Source organism: Pteronotus mesoamericanus, unplaced genomic scaffold (assembly GCF_021234165.1).
Source record: "Pteronotus mesoamericanus isolate MK-2021 breed Mesoamerican mustached bat unplaced genomic scaffold, CSHL_Meso_final contig_42, whole genome shotgun sequence".
NCBI lineage: Eukaryota > Metazoa > Chordata > Mammalia > Chiroptera > Mormoopidae > Pteronotus > Pteronotus mesoamericanus.
The window spans coordinates 7,917,448-7,943,243 of record NW_026555157.1 but is presented as its reverse complement, the minus strand read 5'-3'; the positions used below and the strand labels follow the sequence as shown (position 1 = coordinate 7,943,243).

The 25,796-nt window shown below is 34.4% G+C and overlaps 1 pseudogene; it reads left to right on the top strand.

Annotated features, from left to right (window-relative positions):
- The window catches only part of LOC129073637 (60S ribosomal protein L30-like), a 113,754-nt pseudogene extending 97,054 nt beyond the window's left edge, over positions 1-16,700 (top strand).
- The last annotated feature ends 9,096 nt before the right edge of the window (positions 16,701-25,796 follow it).

Genomic DNA, 25,796 nt, shown 5'->3' with positions numbered 1-25,796 from the left:
TTGTCCACAGATACGCATCATTTACTAGGAACATCAATAAAGCATATAACACAGGGGCACCCACTTGAAAATCCATCAATAATATAGTTCATAAATATGTGTTGAACACCTACTAGGAGCTCCACGTTTATTCTGTAGTTTAGAAATAGCAGCAACACTAATATTTTTTAAAGTAAAAATAAGAGCTTTTAATAGATTGTGGAAGGGTCTGACGCTGTTCAGATTCTTTCACTGCCTAAGTTGCTATCAGATCTGGGACAATTTTGAGAGAAAACCAAGCCCTGGGAGACACCCATAGCCTGGGTTGAGGTCACCAGGTTTGATCAGGATAAATAAAAATGAACTGGAGTCTCTGGGCTTCTCTTAGGTCAATTCACTTAACTAGGCACAAGGACTCTAGAGGCCACTGACCAACCGTAAAGTTGAGTTTTACCCACAGTTTAAAACAGGTTGTGTCAAGACAACTCATGAAATGGGGAGGGGATTGGATCCCCCATGATTCCTGACATGGCAACTTGGGAGGTGGTGGAAAATTATCCCAAAAAGTAACAAGAGCAAGGTGTCACCATCCCCTCCTAAGAAGTGCATAGAGGTTTTACATAAAATCATGAAGACCTACCAACCATGATCTATTTACAGGGACTAGAGGAGTAGGCTGTGTGGGTAAGGAGAGCCAGACTGCAAGAGGGATCAATCGGGCAAGAGTTCACACTACCAAAGCTCTTTCACTGGTGAGGGCACAAGTAAAGGAAAAGTGACTCTGTCCAGTTTGTCTCCTAATTCAAGCAGAGACACTGGAAGAATTGCCACTGTCCTTCCCTAGAATCTGCTCATAAGATCTGCCCCCAGACTTGCCAGCCAAGCTTCTCCTGGTCCCAGTGAAAGATATTTTTGACAGAATGACAGAATATGTGGTAGGATTGTTAGGTTCAACTCTAGAGGCCACCTTTTGTAAAAGCATCTCTACTAATGATCTCCAAGGCTTTTCCTGTCTAGGTCTTTCAAAACTCTCTGTAACAACAGAGGACAAAGAGCTTCTGAAGGCAGGCCATGGAGATAATATAAGAGAGTGATCAGGGTAAACGGCTGCAGGACAGATGGCCCCTACCCCTGCACCCCTCTGCACAGTGTACCAGTGTGATTTGTGTTTATTTGCTCCCTTATATATCTTGTCCCTCCAGCATCACTTCCCCTCAGGATACCAAGAGCCCCAGCTGTGTGAAAAATGGCACTGGTGGTCGTGAAGTGTTCTTTTTCCCCATCTTTAAAGGTAATTACTTTAGATGTGTTTTGTTTTTGTATGTGTTAACTTTGTATCCTCCATTCCTGCACTGTGTTTTAGAAATATGAGCAATCTCAGGAACAAATCACCAACTCACGATTACAGAGCAAACACACATATACATCTGCTGCTTTGCGCCAATACCTCTTTGTGATGCATAACATGTCTTCTACCTCAATTTGCCAATAATATAGCTTTCTCTGGCACATGCTTATTAAAAATGCTATGAGATGGAAGAGTTTTAATTGGGTCTCTCTGTGAGATTACGCCTATCACTGACATGATCCAGAACTGAAATAGAATGCAGAAATTGTCAGGGGGCTCAAGATCATGAAAGAGATGAGGAACTATTAGAAGATTGGGGGGTTGTGTTCAAGAATAGTGTGGATTTCTGGACCTCTAGGTATTGGTCCAGAGGTAATTGGATTTTTAACTCAGTTACATATAAAGTCATGTGGTGGAAATCCTTCAGAATAGCTAGGTTTTAAAAAGAAAATACACCCTTCTTAGAGATATAATATGAAAGAAAATCTCCAATAAGTAACTTCAAAATTCTCCACATCTTGCTTACTTTTTTTGCTGCATCTATTAGTAAGATTGAGTGACTAAGAGCTCAGTGTCTCACCTTGTTGTAGTTGCAGTAAAGTGGCAGGTAATGGAACTATGAGCTAGGTCACCTCTCTATTCAAAGCTGAGGAAGGGCTTTAACCCTATCTCTTAATATCATCATCTTATAATTGCCTGTTTCCTAGTCTGTAGGATGTCGGGGGGCTTCTTATTTTCAAGTCCCTCAGCATTTCTCCTTCTGCTTGAGGAAACTCATGTCAAAATAGACATCTGGTAAAAGAACACTAGCTTGTCTATAGCAGACAAAAGCTTGTAACTCTATATTTACTAATGTAAAGATATGCTTTATATAAAAAAGAAAAACTTTGAATTAAATCCTCTTAATTACTGATTATAACCTAAATTTTCTGAGCCAAGAAAGATACCTGAGAAGAGTAAGTAGAGATATTTTCAGGAAGGAGATGGTTGGGGTTGTCTCAAGCCGTGTCCACTAACTGCGAAATGGCACAGAGTTAACATTACCAAAAAGTACTAACACCTCGTTTCTGCCGCCTTTCTACCTTACTTCCTTGTGTTCATGTGCCTTATCCTCTGAACCTATAAGGCACATTGTCCAATATGTTTTATAGCACAAAAGAGACATTATCTGATAAAAGAACACTAGTTTATAGCATATAAAAGATTAATAGCATTTTTAAGAGACATATTTTTAGTATCTACATTCTAATATGTAATATGTAATTCTCAATTGTTTCTTAAATAATTACCATAATTATTTCTTCTTTTATTTATTTTTTTAAATTTGTTGCAACCTTTTTTTATTTTTAAACATAAGCCAAGAAGATGTACATCTTATAAGAATATACATCACAAGAGAGCAAAGTTGCTAATTTAATGGTACAGTACTTAAATATCAGTTTTTAGATGTTGAATTTTTATGTTTTTTTAAAATACAGTATCCCCCGCAATGCCCCCACCCATCCACCCAAACCTATATCCCCGCATCCATTCATTCACCTAAAGGGCTCAATAGGAAAAATCAACTTGATACACCATTCAGCTTGCCCCAAATACGAGACTAATTAGAGCTGCTAGGTATGGTAACTATCACCCAATCTGATTTCCACATGTTATTCTGGAAGAGCTAATGTCCAGAGGTATGAACTGCCCAAGTCACACCTAGGGCTTGTTGGCATCAACTGGATGTGCTTTTTAAAATATTTTTATTTTATTTCATTTTATAAAAGTCATGTTTATTCTACTACAGTTGTCTCAATTTTTCCCCCTTTGCCCTCCTCTACCCATCCCACCCTGACACCTCTCCCACAGTCAATTCCCACTCTGCTGTCCATGTCCATGGGTCATTCATACATGCTCTTTGTCTAGTCTGTTCCCCTTCTTTCTACCATTGTCCTTCTCCCCCAAGCCCTCTGGTCACTTTTAGTCTGCTATATGTTTCCATGCCTGTGATTTATTGTGTTCGTTAGTTTATTTTGTTGAATACAGTCCACTTATAGGTGAGAGCATATGGTATTTGTCTTTCACCGACTGGCTTCTTTCACTTAACATAATATTCCCCAGTTCCATACATGTTGTCGCAAAAGGTAGGAGTTCCTTCCTTCTTTCTTTTCTTTTTTTTAATGCATATTGATTTTATTTATTTATTTTTTAAATGTCAAAATTCATTATAAAATATTAAAAAATTTAAATCCAGTATAAAACCTTAGCATTTAAAACAACATGACACCAGCTCAGAAATAATCAAGTAGATCAATGAAATAGAATGACCATTCTAAACACAAACACATATATCTGTCTAACAATGTAATATATGATTAAATTGCTATTTCAAATCAATGGGTAAAATGAGGCTTATTCAACAAATAAAACGCATGGACCACTATTACTTGAAATAAAACAAATATAGAGCCCTATTTCACACATTATACAAAAAATATTCACGTGAGTTAAAAATCAATATATAAAATCAAAGGAGTTTTAGAAGAAAATACAAACTAACATTTTTCTTATGCTGAAGTAAAATATTCAAACCCAGAAGCTATAAAGTAAAATATTGACAATATGACTATATTAAACATTTAAGACTATACAGTAATATACATATACAAAAGTAACAGACTAGTAATAGAATAGGAAATTATTTGCAACACATCTGAAAAAAGATTAATAGTTTTTGGGGGTTTTTTTAGGGAAAAATTCTACAAACATTTAATCAAAAAATGGAAAAAGAATACCAAAAGCTCATTTAAAGCTTTTTAAAAGTAATAGAAATAGGCAAGAAATATACTAAAACAGGTCTAGTTTCAACAAATAATAAAGTAACAATTAAAATAACACATCATTGTCCAAATCACATTAATAAGTGTTAAAAAATTGGTAATATCAAGTACTGGTGACTGTGAAAGGAACTGGGTGATCATATACTCTTTTTCTTCATCTTCTTAAAGCAGCCCCTTTAGCATATTTTGCAATGCTGGTTTGGTGGAGATCTATTCTTTTAGCCTTCTTTAGTTGGGGAAACTCCTTATTTTGCCTTTTTTTTTCATTGAGAGCCTTGCTGGATAGAGCAGTCTTGGTTGCAAGACCTTTGCTTTTCATAACGTGGAATAGTTTTTGCCATTCCCTTCTGGCTTGTAGTGTTTTTGTTGAGAAATCAATAGCCATACTGGGGCTCCCTTGTATGTTACTACCTGTTTCTCCCTTGCTGCCTATAGGATTCTCTGTTTGTCTTTGATATTTACTGCTTTAATGATGATGTGTCTTGGAGTGGGCTTCATTGGGTTCCTTTTGTATGGGACCCTCTGTGCTTCCTGGACTTGTGTGACATTTTCTGTCCTCCAATTGGGGAAGTTTTCCATCATTACTCTTTCAAGCAGGTTATCTATCCCTTGCTCCTCTTCTTTTCCTTCTGGTATCCCTGTTATACAGGGTATTATTACATTTCAGGTTGTCCTGCATTTCCCTAAATGCCTCTTCATTCTTTTTGAGACTTTTTTCATTTTCTTGCTCTTTCTGGGAGCTTTTTTCTACCTTATCTTCCATCTTGCTGGTTCGATCTTCTGTTTCACCTAGGCCGCTTTTGATTCCTTCCACTGTGTTCTTCAATATGGAAATTGTATTCTTCATTTATCCTGTCTCTTACTGATAGTTTCTATGTCCTTTTTCATGTTGATATAGCTCACAGTAAGTTCCTCGTAGTTTCCCTGTAGTTTTCTGTAATTCCCTTTGAGCTCACTGAGCTTGTTGAACTTCCCTAGAACCACTGTTTGAAACTCAGTATCTGATAGTTTAGTGGCCTCTATGTCATTTAGTTCTCTTTCTAAGGATTCCTCCTTTCTCTTTGTTTAGGGGGTGTTTCTTTGTCTTCCCATTATTTGTGAGACTCTTCTTTTTTGCTTCTGCTTCTTAAATTGATCTGTCTTGATTTCCTGACTTTGTGGTGTAAACTTCTATGGTTGGAGACCGCGGTTTTTTCTTTCTGGATCTGCCTCTGATGATGTCAGATGTTGACCTTGTCTGACCTTAGGCAGCCTGTTTGAGACTTCCAGGAATCCACTGTCTGTGGCTGTCTCCTTTAGTTGTTAATCTAGTCACTTTATACTCAGCAGCCAGGCTTAGGCACCACAGGGTGAGGCAGAGTCCTTCCTGGGGGTGGGGTTATTGTGTCCTCTCATTTTGCTGTTGCTCATGGGTATGGTCTGCCTGAACAAGATGGCTGCTGCCATATGGTGGAGGAGTCAGCACCGGGATCCCACTGGCTACTGTCTCAGTTCTCTCCCCAGAGCCTCCTCCTTCAGTCTCTCCTCAGGTGTCTCCCGCCCACTCTGCCCCCACTTTTTCCAGAGCCCAGGGTAAGTGGCTACAATAAAAAATTTATGCATTGATTCTTTAAACAGCTCTTTGCATATCCAGTTGCCCATCTCTGGCAGAGAGCAACCCTGCCACTTTTCTCAGCTGGCTGTTATCTGTGTACTTTTTGGGCTCTGGTGCTGTAGGCTGGAGATCACCACTTATGGTTTAGATCACACTCTTCTCAGAGGGATCCAACTAGCTGTTTCAATACCCCTCTGGCACTTCCACCCATGGGCACCCCACCCGCTTTCTGGAGTCTCTACCACACTCTTTACCAGTTAGGTCGTGCTAAAGCTGATTCTTCAGTCTGTTCAAGGTTATAAGGCTCCTGTCTTGCTGTTGTTCAGTTGTTTGTTTCAAGTGATATGTTCACAATTTAGATGTAATTCTGGATTTGTCCTGGGAGGAGGTCAGTGTGACTTCCATTCACTCCTCTTCCATCTTTATTTCTCTACTTTTATTACTATTTTTATTATTAAAACTATTATAACTACTGATATTTATTGATAACCTACTGAGCTAAACAATCTATATATGTATAATTTTCACAAGTCTATGACTTAAGTATAATTATTCCTATTATATGATAAAAAATTGAACAACAAAATATTATATAACTCTTTAAATATTAAATCCAATCTAGCTGGGTAATATACAGAGTAAGAAAGAAATTATTCTCATGCCATCATGCACAATCAGTTATCTTAATACCTAAAATCCTAGGTATCCCTTTCATTTTATGATAATATTTTTCACAAAGCTTAACATGTTGTGAGGATTCATATGTTTCACACCACCATCATGTAAACACTATTTTCTCAAGTAAGATAAAAATGGATGTTGAATAGTGATTTGAATTTGGATCTATTTTCTGAATCTCAAAAGAACTTACTGGAAAGACATTATTTGCAAATATTTCATTATCATCATATATTGCCATGGACACTAAAGCACTAATTAAAGTGTAAACTCCAATAATTAATAAAAGTTCAAAACTAAGCAGTTCATCATCGTATTAATTCATCATTGTATTGTATTCCTTTGTATCATATTGGTTAATAATTGCTTGTACTTCTAATTATTTATATGTGTTGTATTTGTTTGTGTATATACTCACTTTGAAAACATCTTTTTAAATCATATCATAGTCATAAAAATATAAAATAGTTCTTATGACTTCCAGGACATACTCATGTTCTAAAAATTAAAAAATGACACTTAGTTTATTCACTGTTAATCTCAAGAATATAGAAAATCAGTTTGTTCTTATTTAATATTATGCTAGATTTTTCATAAATCTGTTATAAAGGCCAAAGAAATGATACAGGTATTTACTATTAAGCTAGACTTGATGGAATTCATAACCTTCTTTACTCTTCCACTGATCTTTCACTGAGCAATCTCTTAATTATCCTCACTTCCCTAAGTTGCTTGCTTAAAAGAAAAAATATATAACTAGCCATAAATTATTATGAGATGTATCTATGGAAACCAGTAAAGTTAAGAAAAATATATTTATACACAACTTTTTTCAAAAATATTTGAAATAATTTATAAAACTTATACAATGCAATACCATAAAAATAGATAACAAGAAAAAGCAAACAGCAAACATAAAGTAAATAGAAAACAAAGTTCAGAGTAAGGTTATCCAAAAATGCATACCAAAATTTCTTTAAATATAAGTCTTCAGGTCCTGGCCAGGTAACTCATTTGGTTAGAGCATCATCCTGACACACTAATGCCGTGGGTGGGTCAAGGCACATACAAGAAAAAAACAATGAATACATCAATAAAAGGAACAACAAAGCAATGTCCCCCCCCACTTCCTCTCTCTCTCTCTCTCTCTCTCAAATCAATAAAAATTAAATAAATAAATAAGTAAACAAACCTCAATTTGCCTGTGAGCACCCACATAACCAAAACAAAGTGAAAAATGCTATCATTTTTAAAATAACTCAGTCTATAAGGACATTACATATAGTCGGTCAAGGAAAGCACAGGTGATCCAAGTATAAAAGTGTTAACCCTTTGGAGATCATGCACATCTTTAACTGTGTTGTCAATTGGCCAATTTTTTTTTATTTTGGTAACAGAGATTGTTTTTTAGCATATGGAAAAAATTCTTTAGTATCTCTTTACTTTGGGATTACATATTAGTTTTATAACATATGAAACCATACTCAAAGATTACATACAATATATAGCAGACTCATCTTTAAATGATATTCACATTGTTTCTGATACCCAAATCCAACTTAAAAGTCTGTAAATATGTCACAATAAAAGGTATTCAAAGTGAGTAACAGACTTTGAAGTGTATACAAAATGTTTAAATTTACAAAGAAAGTATTCAAAATTATTTGGAGTGATGTTGATATCTTAAGAAGAGTCAGATAAGCTCTTCAGGTGAACATTTGAGGGAGATAAATGCTTATTAAGATAGTTTTCACTCTTTACAATCCTAAGTAATTATATAGGGTGGGCCAAATGTAGGTTTACAGTTGTGAGTACATAAAACAGTTTTTTCCTTTATTATTATTTATTAATCATTGTATTATTTTCCATATAAATAAATGTAAACCTACACTTGCCTCACTTTGTATTAGATTATGACTGTACAATATTAGGAACTCCAGGATAAGCAAGGCATTTTCATAGCCTCCTATTTAGCTTAGGGGTGCAAATAATTAGTTCTTGTCCTCAGTAAATATATTCTTAGGTTTTTATGTGCTTTTTGTATACCTGTCTTCTTTCTCCTTTAACTGGAATAAAAATTAAAAATTCCTTTAGCTTAAAACATATAATTCCTTTTTCATTTTACTCTTGTGCACTAGCAAAACTGTTAGTCAACAACAAATACATGACGGATGAGTGAACTATCCTCTGATCCCCTGAAACATTAGCAAACTGCCTAACTCTCCCATCATATGCCATATACAGATGTGGCCATAGAACACATTCCCACATATCATTTCTTGAACATTCAGCAAGTCAATAATAAGGGGGTGTGAAATATATTAACTGTCTTTATAATCTCTTTATTCTATACCTTGGGTAACTGCTAATCTGAGATTCTATAATCTGTGTGATTGGTATAGACGACAGCATGCATAATTTACTAATGTTATTTTCTCAGCCTATTAAGCTGTGCCCAACTTTTTAAGAATATTAAATTGGAAGACCATGTTCCCACTATTTAAGAAAATTGGTTGCATTATAGCCTAACAACTTGAGAAAATAACATTATTTTAGAGGGGATGTAAAAAGAAGAAACGAAAACAAAGAATCTCTCCTAAGCCTCAGAATGGAAATAGTAAATAGCTGTTCAATGGACCCAAACTTTTGTCAATTTGGGAAAAGCAGTAGAAAAATATTATTATGACATATATAACTAATTATCTCTCTTTTAAAGATCTCTGGTTTAAGATTTAAATTGCCAACTATAAATATTAACCCTTTAGTTGTTCTCATAAGTCAACAATTTCCCCTGAGAAGGGAGAAAATAAACTGCCTTGTTCATAGTAAAATCAACACCAGGAAAATTTTTTAAAAATGCAAAGTACAATGGGAGACGTAGGGATCTACCTAAGGAGGCAGTTAAGTCAAGACCACAAAGAAATGTATTACACAACAGGTTTTTTAATATACTGACATGGAAAATGCTGAAAGAATGATCTTAAGTCTCGGTGACCTCTCAAAGTGGGGAAGAACGTGAGTAACAACTTTGCAACCTGACGGCTCTTCCAATTAAGTTTGTGACTAGAAGGGAGATGGTAAAGCAGCCTCCAAAAAATGCTGGTTTCCTAGCAACCATTGCTCTACTGGCTTAACTAGATTTTAAATGCAAACATAAACCTCAAGTACTGAAAGGGATGTTAAACATCTCAGGGCAAAGAATGCAATTCTTCAAAAGAAATGCTCTTCTGAAGCTATTGGCAGTACTACCAGTCTGTTTCAAGGCGTTCTCCTGCAATCAAGTACCAGCAATGTACCACATCAGCACTGAGTTGTGTTGCTGGTAGAAATAGGATTCTTTCACAGAGTTAAGAGAAATGCATTTGAGGACACACACATAGGAGGACTGAGGCATTATGGCAAGATGTATTGGAGATAAAGCACCCCAGGTGCCCAATGTCTCATCCACAACCAGGTGGCTTAGTTCTGTGTCCTTGCAGAAGAAGTCCTGGGCCTGATGAGCAAAAGGGGCCATCAGGAGAGTCAGGATCCAGAATTGTAATGCCAACACCTTAGGCCCCAGTAGTCCAGCACAGTCTCTGCCCCCCGCTGCTCTCTGGTCCCATCAGCACCAGCTTCAGACCATGCAGCTGCTACAGGTAGAGACAGTGTGCAAATGTACAAGACTTGGGCTTTTGTTAAGCTTTGGTTATATCACCTTGGCTTGGGAGGGGATAAGCTTCCTTTCAAACTAACCAGTCATCTTTCTAATTCTTTTGGGGCTTGTGCTGGGCCCTCACGCTATCCAATCCCTTTCCCAGAAAATCCCAGGCTACACTATTCCCCTTTATAGTCATCATCTTAGCTTCTACTGTGCATGCGCCTAGCAAAGGAATCCCCGCTTTACTGGTTCTCTCTTCCTCTGTTAATCAGGAGGAACAAAACTGTTGTTCCCTGTGGAGCTTAGAAAGCCAGCTCTTCCTCCCTATTCAGGGGAGGGAGAAATGCTAACCTCCTTGACAACGCAGTGTGGCTCCCCTCCCTGGAGCATCTGGAAGTTGTAACTTCCTAGCCAATCAAGCTTAGCCCGTTTAGCTCCCTTCTCTTTTGCTAATAACTAACTAGCTGTTTACACTGACAGCTACGTTTGGCTATGACTACCCCCGATACATTGATGGACCATACTTGTTTCCTGCCAGAATATAGACTTGAAGAGTTGTGTGTTTCAAACCTGATGTGCATCTACAAGGATTGTTTGCTACTTTGTATTTTGCAGGGTCATTTATTAGACTATGAGTATGTTCTTCCTAAGTTTGTTTTTATCCACTTTCAGTTTCATTCAGTATGATCTTCCATTTTCTGAAACAGCCTCAAAATAGTCAATCTAAAAGAGTCTATGGAATGTCTTAAACTAGTATGACCTTCAAAAACAGCACATTTTAAAGTAGGTCTTATTTCTACACGCTGTTAAATAGGATATCAGCATGAGCAAAAAGTTTAAATGGGTGAAAATAAGCACCTTCAGAATCTCTCACATAATCACACTATATTCTTTTTTAAATATTTTATTTATTTATTTTTGGAGAAAAGGAAAGGGAGGGAGAAAGAGAGGAAGAGAGACATCAATCATTTGCCTCTCCCACAACCCCCACTGAGGACCTGACCCACCACCCAGTCATGTGTCCTGACTGGGAAACAAACCAGCAACCTTTCATTTGGCAAGCCGTCACTCAATCCACTGAGCCAAATCAGCCAGGGCAATTACATTGTATTCTAAATAACTTATGGACATGTATGAAAGCTCTAGAAGCGTGATCTATAATTCCATCTCTTGCAGAAGATGCCCCTGACTCTCCTGGAGGAAAAACTAGACCACAGTCAAAGCCATAGAATAAGCTCCTGGTTTTCAGTCTAAATCCAGCCGTTATGGATCCTAGCCATTCAACACAGGAGACATTTCCCAGGAAAAGAACTACATCATTCTATTAATTCATTTTCCACTCTTTCTGCCTACTTTATTGACCTTAACTTTCTCATATGAAATATGTGTTCAATGTATCCCATATGAAATCCAATTTATATTTTTAATAAATAAATAAATAATGATTAGAAAAAATATATGTTTAAGATCTGATCTGAACTTAACAACAAAAAAATCACCGTAATCAGTTTAAGGTGTTATAAATAAAAAGTTTCAAAATGCTACTAGAGATATTTGATTTTTACACACTGAAGTAATTAACAGTATTTTCCTTGAGATTATTTAGACAAAATATTATGAAACATTAGGTAATATATCAAGAACAGATGAAAATAGTAATAGGACAGCATATCTCCTTAATGTAGTAATAAAGAAAGGAAAACAAGAAACCAGAATAGTTAAAACGTATAAATATGAGGTTGTCACAACAGCATTATGATCAGGTTATTTCCTGTGGCTAAAGCCAACAAAAATGGCAAGGTATTGAAAATAAGTAAAAGGTGGTTTTATGGAAGCTCTTTTACTAAAGAAAAATTAAGTTAGTAAGGATCTTAAAATGATAGGAGAAGCTTTAGAGATAGTTTCTTTAAAAATATTTTTTCAGCATTTCAAATGGTAAAAATATTATTTTTCATACAAAAAAAATGTAATCCATCAATAGAATTTTCCACATAATCACATCTCAGAGCTTTCCAAAATATATAGAATATATTTATTGGCTTATGTTTCAGAATTATAGGAATCATTAACTTAAGGTCTTTAAATACAAGTCTTTAAAAAACTGGTTATTTCCAACACTCACATTGAAGGTTGTTTTCTGGTATTTCTTTTTAGACTCATGAAGTAATGGAAACACCTGTTTTCTACATAATAAAGACATTGTTTAATATTGATAAGTAATATATTCAGCACTAATAAGGTATTTATGAAAGTTGAAAAGGTTCATATGGGTAGTCTGATTAAAATGGAGAAATTTTGCTTCTAAATGCTGACTATTAGGAGAGCAAATGAATGTTTTGTTCAAAATGCATTTTAATTTATACTCAAAGACATCTGGTACCTTTACTCTTTAATAAGCTGCCTTTGTAACACGGAGACCTCTTCTTTTACTAAGAGAAACTGGAAAAAGAGAGTTTGTGATTATGGTGTTCTACTAAGATTCTGAGTGGAGATTTGAAAATTTCCACATGTATCCAAGCTATTAAAAAAAATCATTATCTTTTATATCTCTACACCTAATTATTGTGTCAATCAAAATTGACAGGAAACTAATAAAGCCACACGATTATACATATGGATACACTTCCAAATGTCATTTTAAATGTATGAAATTAAATAATTTTGCAGTCCTCTTATAAAAAAGTGTCAAGAAGTCTGATCTGTAATCTTTTTCCCTGAATAGAGAAAACAACAAATTCACATCTTTAATGCATTCACCTTTAAAAATCCTGGAGTCTAATTCTTGCCTTTTTATCTCTTGAGGTGAATATGTTTATTTCACATCTATTAGAATTCTCTTATCCCTAGGAAAAAAGTGAACAGTGTTAACTGAAATATGTTAATATTGTTTAATTATAAAATAATTTACTCACATAATAAATTATTTAAATAACATAAGAGAAATTAAAGATTGAAATCTAGTCCACTCTAAGGCCTTGGCTGCCTAATTCCCATGTTCAAATGCCATTTGGGTAGTCTAATTAAAACATAGAGAAACACTGGCTGGTGTGGGTCAGTGGATTAAGTGCTGGCCTGCGAACCAAAGGGTTGCCTATTCTATTCCCAGTCAGCACGCTGCCTGAGCTGGGGGCAAGGTCCCCAGTAAGGGGTATGTGAGAGGCAACCACACATTGATGTTTCCCTCTTTTTCTCCCTCTCTTCCCCATCTAAAAATAAATAAATAAAATTTTTAAAAAATAATAAAATGTAGAGAAATAAATAATTAGTAATTTTTGATCCTTTCAACATACACTATGAATCGATATATAGATATTTATGGATATGTTTATATGCAATTATTATATTATATATAATTGTATAAAATAATTATATATTTATATATACTGCATGCCTCTGTAATGCACCTGTAGGATAAATTTTTAGTAAGGATATGTCTATGTCTAATTATTTATGATTTATAATTTAAATTAAATTAGTTAATATTAAATTATATTTGCCACATGTGATATATTTCAATGTAATCCAGATATAACCCATTTTAAGAATTTAAAGTTAATTAACAATAAACCATGAAATGATCATTTTGTAAAAACAAATCAAAACAAAGCTCAAGCAGAGAAAATGCTCCAGAGAAATAGTTGGTGGCCAACAGTGGAACTGAATTTTGAAGAGCACAACCCAATGACAATTGCAATAACAACCTTTCAATATCAAAAATGAAAATAAAACTAAAATGAGTTATATTAGGTTAACAAATTATTAGAAAAACATTATTAATAGATGTGGTTATTTCTAGAATTTGCATCAATATTAAAGCAACCAAAATTATTTAATACCAAATAAGATAATATATATCATCAATGTAGATAGTAAATAATTAGCCAAATGTTTGGATAGTTTCATGTTTAAAGCCGTTAAATTTACACAGTCCCTTGAAAATGTTAAGTAACTATAAAGTAGAGTGGATATATACCTCCTAACTCCTAACCATTTTTGTTGGTATAGAATAAACACATTGTTTAATGACATATTGTATTTTTTACTTTGCTCTTTTACTGCAAGAGAAGAATATTTGCTTGTTTAAAAATTTAACCTCATTTTCATTATTTTCCTATTTAGATAGAGAAATTTGAAATAAGTCTTGTCAATTGAAAGAATTTAAGACCTAGAATAAATATTACTAGGCTGGTCATGGTATAGTAGCTAGAGTATTTATAACCAAGGTCAACAGACTTATTAGATACTCAGTTTATATACATAATTTTCTAGAGTTTTTCAACATTTTATCCTTAAAATATGTTTTTTATAGTCATTAAGTTCTTACTAAACTTCTTTGAACATATGTTTCATTTTGAATTGCTTTTCCAACAATCAAGTTTTAAATTTAGTTATTCGATGTGTATTTATTATTGCAGGCACATAATACAAGAAGAAACCTCTCTCTCTCTCTTGCACAACACACATTAAGGAAGCTTCTAACTTAATGATTGTGTTTATCCTAGGGATCACAATGAGCATAAATTAACAATATCTGCTTGGTTACAAACAAAGTTGTAGCAACAATATTTAAAACAGTATTGATAAAAAAAAAAGATGTTCTCAAATAAAACATCTTTTCCAGGAATTCCATTGTGAATGCCTAAATGATTTAGTGCTACTGGTTTTTATTATAACATATATCTGTACTGCTTTCAGAAGAATTCACTCATCACTTCATCAAGATTAAATGTAATATACACACTGTATAGACCATTGTGCTAGAACAATACATTGATCAAAATTTAGGTTTGATTCTGTGCCTAATATTGTGTCTGCTTTTATAGTTTATACAGAGAAATACAGTCTAGGAGTTTCCAAACTATCTGGGGATTAATGATGAACAACAGCAACAAAAAAGTAAAATAGCAACAACATGATACATGACAAATGAATAGAAAGGCAATAGAGTAATGTAACTTTTTCAAGGAAAATGGCACATACCTTGAAGATGAATGTGATTCAGACTCACAGAGTAAAAAGAGAAGTCCTTTTTAGGTGTGGGTAATTGTGTGAGTAAAGGAAGGGAGGTGGACTTATGTAATGTACATTGGAGGAAGTTGGTGTAGGAAGAGGATACTTATCCATCTGGCTGGGATAGACTTGAATGATAATAACAATAAAAAACTAGTTAGAATCTAGGTAATTTTACACCATAGAGTCAGGCAAGTCCTTAGAGATATATGAGCCTAAGAAGAAAGCATTTTTATCCTATCAGAAGACTAAAATTCTTGAATATCTTTTATTTGAGATGATAATGCTTTATAAAAACTAATCTAGGTGTGAGAAGTAACATGGATTATTATATGGAAGATAATACTAATACCTAATTTTTTTAGCACATTAATTGTCTCATCACAAACGTGGTTAAAAACTGATATCATAATAATCCGTTTATGCAGGGGTAAAAAAAAAGGCTAAGACAGGTTCAAAAATTTCCGCAAGATTCTCAAACTACCCATGAATGAGCCAGAATCTGAATGCAGGCAGGAGGCAACTAATTAAATCTAGGGGTTTTTTTGTGATAAATTACTGTTTAGGTACAGCAAAAATAAAGAGGAATAAAAGAGTGTGAAGGAAGTCACATCAGATCAAATAGTGCTGTGAAAGCACAACACATTTAAGTAATAAAAATTTTTGAGTAAGGATTTATTAGTATTATATGCATTTCCTTTGCAGAAACTTTCTTCCTCCTTTTACTGAAGTACATGGTCATGCTAATGATAGCCAGTTATCCTAGATTGATTTAACAGAAAATTCAAGATGAAAACAATTTGCAGATGTCTCAGGATAGATTCATCTTGTTGGATTGCTCTGTTAGTGATGGCTTGGTTTTGTCTGGATAATTTTCCCCTAATATGTGTTCAGTAGAAATGATATAAACCAGAATTGTTGATAGATCCCTTAAGAAAAATTAGTGTTGTCCTTACCTGTTTCTTAAAGGATACTTTCCAACTGGTTATTTCTCTTCAGGCTCTTTTGGATCAAATATAAAGATAGCATTGAAAATCTACTCACAGTGAACTCATAAAATTTCATCTAAAACAGACTGTTATGAAAAAGTAAGAATAACAGTGAGCCCATTGCCTGATTTTTGTCAGATCTTATCTTTCTTCTTTGGCAACACACTTATTGAAAACCTTCACACAAATAATACCTAATTAGAAATATGAATATCTAGATTTTGGCAGCTGCGCTTGGTAGGGGTCCGTCCCGCACCTAAGACAGGAAGGTGGTGGCCGCAAAGAAGACAAAAAAGTCACTGGAGTCGATCAACTCTAGGCTCCAACTTGTTATGAAAAGTGGCAAATACGTGCTGGGGTACAAGCAGACGCAGAAGATGATCAGACAAGGCAAAGCCAAACTGGTCATCCTTGCCAATAACTGTCCAGCCCTGAGGAAATCTGAAATAGAGTACTATGCCATGTTGGCCAAGACTGGTGTCCATCACTACCGTGGCAATAATACTGATTGGGCACAGCGTGTGGAAAATACTACAGAGTATGCACACTGGCTATCATTGATCCAGGTGATTCTGGCATCATCAGAAGCATGCCAGAACAGACTGGTGAAAAGTAAAGCAGGCAAAATTTTTATTTAATAAAACCAACCAAAACTGGGTATAAACACTGAAAAAAAAAGAAGTATGAATATCTAAACTTGAAATAAATGTTCAAAAAAGCATTAAGTCAGGCATAAAATTTTTCCACCATGATGTTTCTACTAGGGCATATAGAATGTATTCGATAAATATACATTATTGAAGGAGCAATGTAACTGTAACTTGAATGTAAGTTCCATATCTATTTTAAAATGCAGTTTACATAAGGTTTATTATGATAAACATAATTTGTCCCCACAACATTTAAGTAAAAATGGGAATCACGATCATCCTTTTCCTCTGCTAAGACCCAAAACTGGCTCCACATTTCACACTGAGAGAGATCAAAGTCCTCACAATGATTTTGTGGGACCTGACATTTGCTACCTCTCTGATCTCAGCACTTCCTGCTCCCCTTCTCGCTCTCTCTGTTCCAGTTCCTCTGGCCTCTTGACTACTCCTCAAACAAACTAGGTACATTCTTATATTAAAATATTAATATTGGTTGTTATTTTCTGTCCAGAAATTTTTTCATAATGTCAACATGGTTGACTTCCTCTTCTTCAAGCACTTGCTAGAAGACATTAAAAAGGCCAACTCTAACCATTCTATTTAAATGTTACCACTCCCCCAACTAACACGCAATTCTTAACACTCCTCACCTTTCTCCATCTATATACTCTTTGCCAATTAGTACATTCTAATGCATCTAAATGTCTATACATACATATAATATTTATTTTAAATTTTATGACTCTTTCTACTGAAATGGAAGCTCTTGGAGAAAAAGGAATGTTTGTTTTGTTCAATGTTGGCCTCAAGATTTACTTCAGTGCCTAAATATTAAGTACTGAATTAATATCTGTTACATGAAAGAATAAATGAATGAAAGCAGTTTCATATTCTCCAACCAAAACTGGTCTCTAAATAGCCATCTTGTGTTTCAGAGCTGAAGTGTGAATAGTCAGCAACTTACATGGTTGGCCAGTCTTTCACCAGGAAATCATTAATGGATACAGTTCTTTCAGAGCAAATTTTTGCTAAGTGTTTAGAGCAATTAGTAGCTTAATATTGTGTTTTATTGTTGAAGTCTGGTGTTACTTTATAATATGTCAATTAAACAAGATGAGGTAGACACAAAGAATTGAATTATCTTTGATAAGGGTACTAAAAAGTATGTTTCTGAGACAGGGAAAATTAACACAATTATCTAATTTGTATGTTCTCTAAAACACTCTCTCACCTTTGAATAAAAGCCTGACACTTACAAATTCTCAATAAATATCTGTTGATACAAGAATGCTTTCAAAAATCCCTTTTATCTAGCATCTATGTAAATGTCAAGGATTCCGGACTCCAGCTGCTGAGACTAAGGAAGAGCTCTGGTGAGTCCAATCCTTCTTCTGTACAGTGAGGAATTTTGGCTAAATGACTTTGCAGCTCCCATTCAATTGATTTCCTCTTATTCTAACATTTCCACTAGACTAGAGAATTTCTTACATGAAAGAACGCTAAGATTAAGATTAATGAGTGTTTTTCTTTAAATTGCCATGCTTCAATTATGGTTCTTAATTCATGGCTGAGGGAAACATTCTCTCCAAATTATAAGCACCATGTTGAAAGAATCTCATCACTTCCTTCTCCTTGTTTCAATATTATACCCAAAAGGAAAACAGCTCTATACAGTAAACAGATATTTATACCTGGCTAAATTTCATCAATGACAAAAATATTAAACTCTACCATTTTCAGGTCTGTGGCCAGGGCACAATATTGTGTATTAACATGGTGATGTATCTAAGGAAAGCACTGTGAGCTAAATATGGAATGACAAGACTTAAGCTGGATCTAGCTTTTGGAAATTTAGTGGAAAATACTAGAATGATAGAAAGTTAGAAACAGAACAATTAATTTAAAACATTTTTCTTTAATATTTTTTTTCTATAGTCCTTTTGCCACTCTTTTAAGCTGACATATTTGATTCAAGGCTCTTCCTTCCATCTTCTTTAGTTATCCAAAGAAATAATCATGATTCAATTGAAACTTCAGATTCTTTTACTGCTGAGTTCTGTCAATACAGTTCAATCAGAAATATGATTTTTAAAAGGGCTAGCTATTGTCTGAATATTTTGGTATTTGGTATTTTGATATAGCAGCCTGAGTAGACTTAGGTCCCCACAACTTCCACCATTTCTTGAATGCCTACCAATATTCACAAAGACTTATGAAATTTTATTGTTAGAATATGATAATGTTTTAATGGCTTTCTGGTCTAGAAAGTAGATTATAAGGAATAGCAATTGTATTAAGGCGTCTTTCAAATATCCCTATATTATAGGCATCCAAAATCCACTTCCCCAAAGCAAAGAGGAAAAAAAATGGGATTTCTGCTCCCTAAGGACTGATAAATAAGTTAATTCAGTTAATATTTATTTATTTTCTCTAGGAGCTATGCTAGATTCTAAAGCAATGTTGTCTAGTAAAACTTTCTGCAATGGCAATACTTTTCTATAATCGTCACTATCCAGTATGGTAGTCACTAACCACATGTGGCTATTGAGGATTTGCTGTGCAATCAGTGTGATTGAAAAACTCAATTTTTATTTTATTTAATTTTAATGAATTTAAATGTAACTTTACACAGCTACATGTGTCTAGGCGTTACCATATTGAACAGTGTAGTTCTGAAAATATATCTCTGAGCAGGTCCAATAGGAGCTCTGCTCGGAGAAAGTTTATATTATAATGAATAATTAAATAGCAAAGAATGATAAGTAGGGCAAATATTAGGAAAGCCTCTTTTTCAACTGTGTTATTTGAAATAAAGTAGAAGTCATTGGCAGCAATAAATACTCAAATCTTGGTGATAAGACAGGAAACAATGCCTTCTTTTAAACACTTCTAACAAATATTACTTGTTATAAGTTTGTATATGCCCATAAGAAACATTAAAATGTATTGCAAAGTACCTCCCATTAAATTCTGCTCCTGACCACCTCGAAAAAATAATCAACCAGATATGGCCACTATCTAGTTTTAGCAACATGATTGGGATCAGCAGGTTTAGGAAGGAAGTGAATTTTAGGTCAAACTAATGCAGACATCTCTAATGATTGTTACAAAAATGGAATTATGATTTTCTTACCACTACAATTATTCATGCAAAGATTGAATGATGAGTTTGAAGAATAGTTTAGGATGATTTATGTATTATGAAGGGATTTGAATTTGAAACTGAACAAAGTGCTCTTTTTACCCACTTGGGACTTAGTTGCCTCAAATGTGAAATGGTCATGAGGACATCACCCCAAGGCAGGGGACTAGATATTTCAGTTTTAAAAAGCGTGACTATATGACCTCCTCTGGTCAATAAATTCATCTTATGAATTAATATTAATGTTATTTTACTTTTCAACTGGTGTTAATGATATTAATATTATAAAGTAGTTATAGATTAAATGAGGCACTAAAACTTTCTAAAAAAAATGAAAACTAAAAACCAAAGCTAAGTAGGAAACAGTTCCTCAATATAAATATTTTTCTATCCTTTAATAACATGAACTCACTAAATAACATTACTTGTGAACTAATAAAAGTGATAAATATATAAATTTAGTTGCCAAGTCCTCTCCAATACCTTTCCTGTTTGTAGTCTCCAGATATACAATCTTCACAGCCATCTTGTATGGTGGTTGTTCAGTAGAAGTTTATTCCAGAGACAAAGGGGAGAGCATTTGGTGAGGGAGGGAGAGGATGCAGGAACTAGTAAGAAAGGAGGGAAGGAGGAAGGAATTTATTAATTTCCTTAAAAGTGGAAAGTTTTCAATAGACCAAAGCTATATTTTGTGTGTATATTAAAACAGTCTGGGAAGTGGAGGGCAGGTGGTGGGGGGGAGAGTAATGGGGGTGAAATGGAGACAACCGTAACTGAACAACAATAGAAAAACACTCGGGGAGGAAGTTTGAGGGTGAGGGATAGAACAAAAATGAAAAAGGATTAATGGACATGAACAACAGTGTGGTGATTGCAGTGGGGGAAGATGGTGGGTGGAGGTAGATGAGGGCTTAAGGGAACAAATGGTAATGAAAAAAATACAATTAAAAATATAAAACAAAACAACCCTGTGGTATATTACACAATGGAATACTACTCAGCCATTAAAAAAAGGAAATCTTACATTTTGCGATAGCATGAATGAACCTGGAGAGTATTATGGTGAATGAAATAAGCCAGTCATAGAAAGACAAATACCATATGATTTCACTTATATGCAGTATCTAATGATCAAAATGAACAAAATGAACAAACAAAATAGAAACAGACTCACGGATTCAGAGAACAGACTGACAGCTCTCAGGAGGGATGGGGTTTAGAGGGTTGGATGACACCAGTGAAGGGCTTAAACAAAAAAGGAAACAAAACTCATAGACGCAGACAACATTATGACAATTACCAGAGGAAGAGGGGGTGGGAGAGGAATTAGAAAAGGGTAAAGGGGACATAAATAGCAATGGAAGGAGACTTGACTTTGGGTGGAAACACACAATACAGTATAGAGATAATGTATTATAGAATTGTATACTTGGAACCTGTATAATTGTATTAACCAATGTCACCCCAATAAATTCAACAACATTTTTTTTAAATGCAAATTAAAACCACAATGAAATATCACCTCACAGTTATCAGAATGGCTATCATCAACAAATCAACAAACAGCAAGTGCTGGTGAGGATGCTAAGAAAAAAGAACACTTGTGCACTGTTGGTTGGAATGTAGATTGGTGTAGCCACTACGGAAAACAGTATGGAGGTCGCTCAAAGAATTAAAAATGCAACTACCTTATGATCCAGCAATTCTAGTTCCAGGTATTTATCCAAAGAAACTCAAAACACTAATTCAAAAAGACATATGCACCCCTATAGAGGCAACATCAGTGTCCATCAATAAATGAAAATAAAAAGATGTGGAATATTACTTAGCCATAAAAAAGAATGAAATATTGCCATTCACATCATGGATGAACCTGAAGGAGATTATGCTAAATGAAATAAGTCAGGCAGAGATAGACAAATGCTGTATGATTCCACTCATATGTGGAACCTAAAAAACAAAATAGATAATTATATAAAACAGGGGAAAAAACCCTACAGTTACAGAGAAAAAATTGATGGTTTCCAGATGGGAGGAGTTTGGTGGGGTGGGTGAAAAAGAGGAAGACCTTGAGACATACAAATTGCCAATTATGAAACAGTCTCAGGGATATGTTGGGAATATAGTCTATAATACTGTAATAACTGTATATGGTGTCAGAGTGTTACTAGACTTATCAGGGTAATCACTTCATAAGTTATATAATCACTTTGTAAATCATATAAATGTCTAATTACTGTTGTACAATTGAAACTAACATAATCTTTGTCAACTATAATTAAATTTAAAAAATTGTACTTGTGTTACCTCATTTTACCTTTCATCAATTTATTTCTCAGTTATTTGAAGTGTGCTATATTTTGAAATGGAAGAATGGCTTTGTCAAGGGAGAGGGTAACTTATCCAAGATGCCTGCTTGGCTGCAATGTGTTTTATTTTGGGACTAACTGGGCTAATTAACAAGTTCTACAGGGAGCAAAAAGAGAAAGAGACAGAGGGAGAGAGAAGCTCAATGCTCAATAATCTAATTAGAAATGCCAAGGAGCAGGCTGAAAGGAAAATTAAAACCTAGTTGGTAATAAATAAGGAATTCTCTAAGTAGAATGGTCTAATGGGATATGGTTCAAGTGTATTAGGGCAAAACATTAATTAGAGACAGATACTAAATTTGGTTGGTAGACTGGAACTTAGTGGTACACAGAGACAAGGGACAACAGGTCAGGAGCTGATAAGCAGCGTCTTAATGCTTGGAAACATTTACTCGTTTTTCTTTAGTCACACATAAATGTGGGTACACGTTTGCTTGCCATTGCATTACTTTCTTTGAGAGAGAATCAAAAATAACTGCTGAACTAAATTGATCTGAATTTGGTCAATATTACTTTCTCCTTTCACTAATAAAAGGAAAAGCATCCCTGTGTGTATCTCAAGAAAATAGTTGGCTTATTTAAAATATTTTGTGATGGCTTGCAAACAAACTGAAGTAATGTTGACATAGTTAAAGAGATATTTTGTTTAATGTTGTCACTATCCAATGAGGTAGACAGGGTAAATACAATTGTCTACATTTCATTTTAAAGAGAATTGAGATAAAACTATGATAAAAGGCTAATGTAATGATAAATGTTCATGATTATTTATCAGGTTAGTGACAAAAAATCACTTTCATAGTTTTAAAAAGGGGAAAATATTAAAGAAATAGAAAGTTGTTTTCACCATTCCACCAATACTTTTAAATGCTTCTTCTTTGCTTTCTTTAATCAATGTATGCTTTTTGCCAAAAGAGACAGATATCATTTGATACAAATATACATCAATTTTTAAGAAACATAGAAGCAGAGAAATTAGTTAATTTTCCTCCACCCAATGTTTTCTGCTTTCTTTGTATCTTTGTTCATTTGAGTTTTTTAGTTTATTGATGATTTTCCCTTAGGGCAATTTGATGTGGTGTGTGTGTGTGTTTGCTGTCTTTCTTTGATTAGTAAAATCGAATCCAATATTAACTTTGTACTATTCACATTTTCATCAGGATGCAGGAAACATAATAGACCATGACCCATAATAAAATAATAAAATAAGATAATGGGGTTTTAATAATTATATGTTCACTTTTAGAGGGGTAGTCAAGACTGTTTTCATGGTGAGGCATTACTAAACGTCACTATTCATCTTTCTGTCTTAATTCTTCATGAATTCATATTTGAAAAGCCTCAATTATCTAATGAAATCATTTGGAAATTATTTATTGAAATGAGTAGTCGTCCACAAAACACTCTGGTTTTCCTTTCATACTCTCAAGGGAAATGTGTTCTCCACCAAGGGTTAATGTGCATCAGTGAATAGCCCTGGACAAAATTCTTTGCCCTTTGGACAGTTTTTCAGAGCAGAGGGCAGTGTGGTTTGAATTTAAATGATGCTGCACTTTAGGCCAACAATAATAAGCAAGTTCTGTTAGACTCCTTTTTTTGACATCTGAATACAATCATAGTCACTCGGTGCTAGCTTCCAGAGCCTTTATGTGAATTATAAATATCGCATTTAAGTTTCTCTTCAGAGAAGAAACAAGATTTCTGCTGGGGATGAAGAAGTGACTATAGTTAAGTAAGACAATCTGTTTACCAAAAGTGCCTGCCATGGGAAGAAAGCAAAATGCCTGGAAAATGTTAATTGGCTTGACAACTCATTATTTTAAAAAGAAATGTCTACACTATGGAATGAATTTCTGAATACAGAATTAACCTATTAGCCCACTGTCAAAATAAAGCTTCCAACTGAATGCCCAATTACCCACTCAAAAGATCTCCATAAATTATTTAGGCAATGTCCACGGTAAATAGACCTGCCTGAAGGTCAGCAGAAAAAGTCTATATGACTCCACAAGGGGAAAAAATATACAAAGAATTCAAAGCACTCCCCTTGTTACTTCTTCAACTCCAAACAAAAGAACATCTTTAATCTGCAGTGTACCCCCCATCTATCCTAATAGATTTTATTTATTTATTAAAATTTATTTGTTAATTTTATTTTGTCAGTTGGCATACAATATTATATTAGTTTCATATAACAAAGAGATCAGACCTTTATATACCTTCTGAAGTGAACTAGATGGTATTATGCTATGTGTAAGTCAGACAGAAAGACAAATATCCCAATATATTTTAATTCCAACTGTGGACTTAAATAAATACAATGTCTACCACCAGAAGAATGAACTCTCTCTAAGCCCTAAGAAATTCCACAGCACAGTAAGATAAGTCAAGGGTAAATAAATAATCCACTCTACAGTAGCGAGCTCAGAATTCAAGTGATTATTCAGGCTTTGATATTGCTAATTGCTTTACACACATATCCTATTGCTCTCTTTGCTAGTGATTTTTTGGTGAAAGTAAAAGCTGGTGATACATCTATTTCAGTAATGAAAGCCCTACTATTCTCTCTTCTCACCTGATTTTACATATGCATGCACGCATTAATGTAATACTGTAAAATACATATTAAAGGTTATCAGCCTTAAGAATTGTAATGAGACAGCCAGATAAAGAAAAAGTTAATAACTTGTATTCTATCCAAAATATAATGCAGATTTTCACTTTTTTGAGACAGCATCCTAAATTACTTTTTCCTTGAAAACTTTAATTCAGTGTAGTGAGAATACTCTTCAGATTCCCTGAAAGCTTTCATTTCACCTGGATTAAACTTTGTTTCCATTTTCATTCACAATCATTCAAACACAACAAAATACAAGAATCAATTTTAAAAGAAGTGTACACCTCAGTGACATTAATAATATACAGAAATGCCATTTCATCCCAAACTAACCAAGACCACATTCAGGCCACCAGACCATGAGACCATGGTGAGCAAATGGATATTCGCCCACATAACTATTAGTGAATGATCAAAACATGTGTAAGAACGTTGGTACTATATTTGCAAAATATTGGGTAACTGTACTTACGGTTAAAATATTGCTCTCCAGAGTCAAATTTTCTCTGTTCAGATTCTGGCTTTGCCATTTGCTGCTTGGGTGACACTAGGCAAGTTATTTAACTTCTCTAAGTCTCATATCCTCCTCTCCTAAATGAAGATAACAATATTACTTATTTCAAATGGTTACTGAGGTTGTGAGAGACAATTCCAGTGGACTGGTTGTGACAGAACAATAAGGCTCACTAAGCTCTCAGCACAGTGGCTGGCAAACAGTGAGCATATGATGTGTTCACTTTTATAAAACTGTTATTATGTTGTGAACTAGACAAAATGCAGATATTCCAATCAATTTCTTTGTTCCATTCCTCCAAATACCACCTCCACTGTGCTCAAACTTAGATGTTTTGTTTTAACTAATTAATGTTAAGAGTAATCAAGTTTTAGTGACATATATAAATATAAGTCATAAAATATTTTAGATTCTAATTTAACCTAGAGAGTGCCATGCTTTTTT